The sequence below is a fragment of the Ailuropoda melanoleuca genome, chromosome 3 (genome assembly GCF_002007445.2).
Source record: "Ailuropoda melanoleuca isolate Jingjing chromosome 3, ASM200744v2, whole genome shotgun sequence".
Taxonomy (NCBI): Eukaryota; Metazoa; Chordata; class Mammalia; order Carnivora; family Ursidae; genus Ailuropoda; species Ailuropoda melanoleuca.
In genome coordinates, this window is record NC_048220.1 from 16835611 (window position 1) to 16844041 (window position 8431).

The window sequence follows — 8431 nt, forward strand, 5'->3', positions numbered from 1 at the left end:
TGATCATTAGGCAGATTGATGATTTCATTTAGATTTTGTCATTATTTTTACATTTGTTCGGTGAAAGTTTTCTCTGAAGAACTTCGCATCATCATTTATAGCCCAAGGTACAGTACACACAACATACTTTTAAAAAAGCCCTTGTGAGAGCAATGGTTCGGTACTTCAGTACACTCCAGAGGTGACTTGTGTGTAAGTATCGTATAAACTCGTGGACTTTACCGTCGATGATGTTTAACAATTCCTGAGTCGTTCTTCCTTTTGGATGCCCGTACGGTTCATCTGAGGCTGGTGGGAGCCTGCTGAAGTCGTGTTCTGTGCCCCGTGGACACAACCACCATAGTTTTCTTTGCTTTCGGGTATGACGATGTGTTCAGATTTGTCTGCCATGTTTTCAGCCCCTGACCTAGACTCAGACATTTCTCCATGGAGATCTGCTTCCTTTTAGTAGGAAAATGGTATTCAGAGACCATAAGCAGGTAGGCCCAGTTTTTGAAGACCTTGCAGGAATAGTGACGAACCTAGAAGAGAGGCAGGTGCACACAGAGGAACCCACGTCTTCCCCGTGGGGGTGGTCACCTGCCACTGCATTTTTACCAGGTGCATGACACAGATTAAATCCCAACTCTTCCCTCTGCCACGGTGCATGCTCGCAAGTCCCTTCACCCTCACAGACCTCGCCTGCGTCTCATTCCTCATCCTTCTCATCTGGGGTGAAGGAGACTCACCACCCATGTTGGATTCGTCCCTCTGCCCCTACAGCTGGCACAGGCTTCTGGAGGAGGCCCCTCAGGCCAAGGACTTGGCGGCAGAGGATTCTGCAGGGCTCACGAGGTTGTTCCGGTCAGAGCTGCCCCTGAGTGTTTGTCCTGTGAGCCCGGCGGGGCCACACCACCCCTTCCAGAATGATGCATGCCTCTGGGCACAGACCCCTAACTCAGGGTTGCTAATTTTGTTGTAAGATGTTGTCCAAGAAGAGTCCTGCGCTCTCACACAGACAGCAGGATAGATGAGAACAAATAGATCCTATGACAGAATCTTAGATCCCTTATCATAGACACCCTCCCCCGAGTCTAACTCTGTGGTCTGGGGCCAGGCTTACCAGTAGCCCCTAGGTGCTGGGAGGCCCTGCAGAGGGTGGGCTCTGAGTGGTGTCTGTGGACATCACCGAGCCACCTTGCACTGCTCAGCTGCTGAACTGGAGGCCTCAAATATAGCTGGCCCTGCATTTACCAGGCAGGGGAGTGAAAGGAGGGTTTAGTAGTGGGAAAAACCCAGTGACATTTTTGAGCTCAAAATGGATTTTTATATGATAGCAAAGTTAATTGCACATTGTCCAAAAGCCATTCTGAGCTCCTAGACTGTTCCAGCCTTTAAAGGGCAGGAAAACATAGTTCTGGTCCTTAAACTCTGCAAGTAATACACTCGCCCATCGCTGGGGGCGTCCTCGTGCCTCCATGGCACTGCCTGGGCGGTGATGGGTGCTCTGAGGAGCACACTTACAACAGCACCCCGGCATTTTCTCCCCAGATCTCAAGACTGACTTAAAAAAAAAAAATCCTAACGTCAGCAGCCTTTAAGCCCTGTCTGAGAAAAAAAACGCACTTCTTATGTCTTCTCAGTGTTTCTTATTTGCAGCTGGGTTGAAAATCACAGCTGCCTCCTTTCTGTGAATGGAGAGGGAGTGCAGGGAGCTTGTGGTTAGCTTCATACAGGACAGGCCCACGGGGTCCCATCTTGTCCTGCCTGAGCAAACACGGGGTCCCGAGGAGTCAGGGAGACAGATGAGGTGACCCCGAACAAGAAAAGACCTAACTTCAACATGGTCGTTTTTCTCTGCAGTGGAATCTAGCCCAGATCCCCATTCTGCAGAGCAGAGGTGAAGTAGCTGACTGGAGCTGGGGCGCCAGAGCCAAGGGTGGGGGGCTCCTTTCATGCCCTGTTCCCACAGCAACTCCAGGGCTCCAAGAAGGACTTTTCAAGAGGAGCTGGTGGCAGACAGTATGGCAGACTTAGAATGACTCTTGGCGCCCCCGCCCCCCCGCCTTCCGCACTCAACCCCAGAACTGCTGAAGGAGTAGGACGATGGGTGGTGACCCTGACGAAAGGATGCATAAACCAAGGATCGCTGAGGCGACAGAAGGTGTGGGTGCAAGAAGCCAGTCGCCACAGCTGGGGGACGGCTGGGGGTGTCGCGTCCTCTCCTCTCTCCCGTGTTGTATCCTAGGTGGACCACGGCCTGCTTTGTCACATCCCAGAAAGCAGAGCAGAGCCGTGCCGGCCCGGCGCCCCAGACCAGTGGGCTGGCATCAGGGCTGCCCTGCGTCCGTGCTGGGGCGGGTGGGGATAAATTCCGAGCAGCCTGTTCTGCCAGCCACGCAGTCTCCCCCTTCTGCGCTCAGAAGGCAAGCGGCTTACAATCCAGACAGGTCAAAAATGGTGAAAGTCCAGGCGTGAGAACAGGTCCCCGAGGGGCACGGTCACTTGCCCGAGGTGGGACAAGGTTGAATCCATTGGCAGCTCAGAGCATCTCCCACTCTCTCCGCCGACCCACCGTGATTTGGCTCCCCTCTCTGTGGGTACACAGCAGTAGCCGAGGGTGTAGACGCCCAGGAGGACAGGAGGCCACAGGAAACAATGATGAGAGGTGAAATAAGGTGGTAGAATTCTGACCCAACATAACCGTAAAATAAATGTCAATGGCGAGGGGCACCTGGGTGGCTCAGTTGGTTAAGCACCTGACTTCGGCTCAGGTCATGATCTCAGGGTCTTGGGATCGAGCCCTGCATTGGGCTCCTTGCTGAGTGGGGAGTCAGCTTCTCCCTCTGCCTCTCGCCCCTGCTCATGCTTTCTCTCTCAAATAATAAATAAAATCTTAAAAAAAATGTAAATGGATAAACACTAATTCAAAGATAGGAGATTTTTTTGGATTAAAAAAATATTTAACAGTATGCTGTCCACGGGAGACATAAAAGAATACAGAAATGTTTAATGTTAGATCAGACAAAAGAGAATTTTAAAACATCAAGATGGACAAACACAGTATTAGAATATTATGTTTTGGTAAGAGGAACAATCTATTAAGAAGAGATAATGATGATAATAAAGATAAATCTGTAAATATTGCCGCAGATACCTAAAGCAGCTGGCAACAGGATTAAGAGGAGAAATAAATAAATCAGCACTTGTAATCAGAAATGTTCCATGCCCTTCTCAGAAACTGACAGACCAAGCATGAAAAAAAACAAAGTGAAGACGACAGACGTAAACAAAACACTGTTGATTGTTTATTTATATGTACATATATGTATACACATTTACAAAAATCAACGATGTACTAAGCCACAAAAAATGCCACAGTTTCAAAGAATCGGCATCATTGAAGCCATCGTTCTTTGGCCATAACGTAATAGTAACTGAAATGAAAACAAAAGAAGAATACTCTTTACCCCACGCTTGTTTGCTGAAAAGTCATTTAGTAGTGACTCTGGGGATAAAGAAAGGAACGTAAGAGAAATTAAAAAATACTTATAACTGGGGGCGCCTGGGTGGCTCAGTCGGTTAAGCATCTGCCTTCGATTAATCTCGGAGTCCTGGGATCGAGCCCCGCATCGGGCTCCCTGTTCCCTGCTCAGTGGGGAGTCTGCTTCTCCCTCTCCCCCTGCCCCTGCTTGTGCTTTCTCTCTCTCTCTCTTGCCCACTCTCTCAGATCAATAAATAAAATCTTTAAAAAAAGGACAAATTTATCTTCTAAAAAAATACTGAAATTAAAACTGAAATTTAAACACTGAAAATGTCCTAAAATTGTGGGAGAGAAAGTAATACCTCCAGGAAAATTCATAGCTTTCAATCATTTATCCAAAAACGAAGACAAAAAAAGACTGAAACAAGAGGGAGTTAAAACACAAAGACACAAAAGAAGGAAGGCCTTAATAATGGTAAGGCTAAAATCAAGGAAGCTGAGGACAAAGAGGATGAGAGAAAGAGAAGATTAAGAAAATTCTAAACTTATTCTTTCAACAGATGAATGAAATGCTCTATTAATTCAGACTGGTTAGGGGGCACCTGGGGGCCTCAGTCAGTTAAGCGTCTGACTCTTGATCTTGGCTCAGGTCTTGATATTAGGGTCGTGAGTTCAAGCCCTGTGTTGGGCTCCGTGTTAGGTGCAGAGCCTACTTTAAAACAACAGCAACAAACAAACAAAGGTCAGACTGGCTAGACAAAAGAATAAAAAAGAAGGTGGAAGTAAAAAACACTGAATGAAGAAGGAAATCGGTAGTGACTGAGTGAAGTCACTGGACCATCCGCTGGCTGCCCCGGAGTCTGACTGGCATGAGGTGGGTGTCCCCACAGAGGGGTGGCCTGGCGTGGCATGTCAGAGCCTGAGAAAGGTGAAGGCGACATCTCCACAGGGGAGGGATGTCTGTAGAGACAAGAGATGGGTTGCATGCAGAGAGATTGATTACGCAGGTAAATAAATTAAGGGCAATGAAAGCCAGGTTTCTCATGGTAGGGGAGGAAGCTATAAATATGGCAATGGAAAAACAAGATTGAACTCTGTGGCATTGGGTTGGAATTGGTGCTGTGGGTGTGAACTCCTCATTTTCAATCTATATAGAGAGAGGGATACACAAAATCGTAAGTAAGATTGACCCAGGACTGAAAGGGCGGTTTAATAATAACATGTCTTACTGCATAAATTGAAGTAGAAAGTCATACGAATTTCTTAATATCATGACTGGTAATTATATTTAATTATTATTACTAATTCAATTCGGTGTGTTTTTAAAAAGATATATTTATTTGAGAGAGAGAGAGTGCGCACGAGAGAGCATGGGGGGAGGGGCAGAGGGAGGGTATGTCAAGCAGACTCCCCACTGAGCTTGGAGCTGATCTGCTGCTCAGTCTCAGGACAGTGAGATCATGACCTAACCTGAAATCAAGAGTTGGACGCTTAACTGAGTGAGCCACGGAGGCAATCCCATATGATTTGGTATTTAAAATACCAAATTGAGGTATTTTATGCCTCAATTTTGTACTTAAGATAATGATGTAAAAACTCACAAAATGCTAGAAATAGAAAAGAAACAGAATAACTCAACTAAATTATTTAAGAAAAACGTATAGTGAATATCTGTGGTGGAGAAACTCTGACCCCTTGTTAAGATGGGGAATCCAGCAAGTGCGCCTACTCTCGTGGCTGCCGTGGGACAGTCCGAGGGGCCTGGCGTTGCACCCGGCCAGGAGAGAGCAGGCTTAGAAAGGAATCAGCAACCTTTAAGAACTAACACAGGGTTCAGCAAAGGTGTTAGTGCAGGATAACAAGCGTTCTTATGCCAGCGCTGGCCAACGAGAAAACAGAATAGAAAATAAGATACCATTTACAATAGCAGTACAACTATAAGGTATTTAGGAATTAAACTAGCAAAGGACACAAGAATTTTATTGACAATGATTAAAACTCTATTTCAGGACACCGAGAACACTTAAATAAATGGTGTTACGCTATTTTCATCATATGGGATTGCTAAAAATTGTAAAGAGGGCAATTTTCGTGAAATTAATGTATAAGTTCACTACAGTCCCAATCAAAATTCCATCAGGACCTTTTAAACGAGTTAACAAAAACTGTTCTAAAATTTATGCACAAGAATTAAAAGCTTGTCTATAAATAACTGAGTCAGTTTTGAAAAAAAAAAAAAAGTAGAGCGAAATTGGCAGGGGATAGGGTTGCTCATTCCACTACATCCCGAGCGTCGGGATGAAGCCTCAGTGAGAAAAACAGTGAGGTGAGGCCGGGACACAGATGGAGACTGCAGAAACAGACCGGTGTCTGCAGGGAGCTGGGTGCAGGACACAGGTGACAGCACAAGTGAATGACGAAAGAGGAGATCGCTTCGTAGATGGTGATGGAAAACTTAAGGAGGTGGGGTTGGATCCCTGTCTTACATCATGGGCACAGGTGGACTCCAGATAGATCAAGAACCTAAGGGTGGTACACGGAACTGTAGAGGGGGAACCTCGGGGAGACTGTCTTTGTGGTTTGGGAATGAAAAAGGACTTAAATTTCAATAAGACCCCCCATCAGAGCACCTAACATAAACCAGATTTGGCGACGTCCAAGTGAAGGATTTCTGTTCAACACAGGACACCACGGACAAAGTTAAGAGGGTGTTGATCCAATGACAAATGGCAGCTCATCAAGCTGATGGGGGAGACTTAGGGAAACATTGCCAACCCAGGAGGAAAAATTAGAAGAGTACATTGGCACAGATGCAAGGAATGTCAGACTGGCCAAAAATGAACAAATACAGAATAGCTAATGGAGAAAGGGCAAAACTCAGCCACCAAGGGGAGTATCTAGCGTGCTGTAGTCCTTCTGGAGAACCATACAAACACAGTGAGGTTAACTGTATCAACGTCCTATTGTCCTGCATCCCCACGCATGGATAGGAGTCCAGAGGATCCCTCCAGTGGGAAGGTGTCCGTCAGGGTTCTGTTGTCTGGGTCAGAGAGCTGGAGGCAACATGAAGGGAACAGAGAAGTGAAATGGGATCCCAAGCAGCCCTTAGGAGCGGGGACCCAGATACACACGCAGGAACATAGATCTTAAAAACGTAGTGTTAAGTGGGCGGCGGGGCGGGGAAAGAATGAGATTTATAGCATATTCACTTGAAAAAAAGATTTATTTATTTATTTATTTGAGAGAGCAGGAGCGAGCACGGGCATGCACAGGGGGGAGGGGCAGAGGGAGGGAGAAACTCAAGCGGACTCTGCGCTGAGTGCGGAGCCTGAGGCGGGACTTGATCCCATGACCCTGAGATCAGGAACTGAGCCAAATCCAAGAGTCCCACGTGCTAAACCCACTCCGCCAGCCGGGCGCCCCTAGCATACTCACTTTTATGTAAGTTAAGACATCTCACAAACCGGTATGTTTTGCAAATATATATGTATTCAGTTTATGTGTCAAGCGTATTAGAGTGCGTACCTCGTGAAGGGCGGCGATGAGAGTGGAGACCAGGGATGAAGGGAAATTACTCAAACTAGGAGCTGAGAGGGATCATAGCGTAGTGGTTGAGGGCATGGACTCCAGAGCCTGGGTCTGAATCCCAGGGCTGCCCCTGACTAGCTCTTTGAGCGAGTCACTTAACTTCTCAGGTGAAGCTTCCCCAGCTATGGAAAGGGTCTGGGAGCAAATCTGCAAAGACGGCGCCGAACAATTCTGCCTCTCCCATCAGGGGGCGGGGACTTGTCACTGCTTTGACCAATAGGATGCGAGGAAGGGCCTACGGGCCCTTCCAAGCCCAGGCATTCCGTGGGACAGAAACTTCTTCCCTCTTGGAGTCCTGAGCTGCCATGGGAAGAGAGGGGCCCCTGAAGCCAAGACGCCAGGTGGAGACACGAGGCCACGGGAGGAGCACCTGACCCATCTGACAGTCCGAGACAGCCAGGTGTGACCAGAAGGCGCACTGACCTCGGACTGCCCAGCCGAGCCCTAGCCCCCCCCCGCCCCCACCCCCCCGAACAGTGAAAGGCAATGAAATGGTTGCCTTTGCCTTTGGGGTGGTTTGTTAGGCAGCAGTGGGTGAGGGCATCGTGAGGATCCCCGGAGGTCATTTTCAAAGTGCTGCCGAGCGCGTGGCTCATGGGAAGCGTCTGGCTCTGTGTATGTACTTGTGGAATAAAACAGAAGGTCCCGTATAGGCTGATGGTGATAGAAGTTGTCAGGGAAGAAATGTAGGATTAACTCCGTTCTTCGCATCTGGTATTCACAAATATGATAAAATAAAACCTCTGACGGGGTCCATATATTCATTTCCTAGATAGGGTGGCTTTGGACCCAGTAGGTGGAAAGTATGTCCAAAAAGGAGAGTTTCTCAAAAGAAGCAGGGCTCCGAGGCTGATCTTCTCGTAATGTCTTTGTGCACGGACGTAAAGCCTCCCAGAAGGCACTAGCTGTATGCGCTCTGGGACTCCCAAGTCCCTCGTTTCTGGGAATACAGACGACTGATAGACTGTATTTATTTTCCTCTGTGGTACTAGATCTAGAACTGGCAATTTTTTTTTTTTAAATCTGTGATGAATTCTCAATTAGCCGTAGGCTCCAGTGTCAGGAAATGCACGGGTAACTGAAATCTACGCATGATTCAAAGATCTCAATCAAGTCAATCATTTCAACCTCCAGAAGGGTCTCTTACTGTTCTCTTTTTTTTTTTTTTTAAAGATTTTATTTATTTATTTGACAGAGATAGAGACAGCCAGCGAGAGAGGGAACACAAGCAGGGGGAGTGGGAGAGGAAGAAGTAGGCTCATAGCAGAGGAGCCTGATGTGGGGCTCGATCCATAACGCCGGAATCACATCCTGAGCCGAAGGCAGACGCTTAACCGCTGTGCCACCCAGGCGCCCCTCTTACTGTTCTTTTTATTCCAA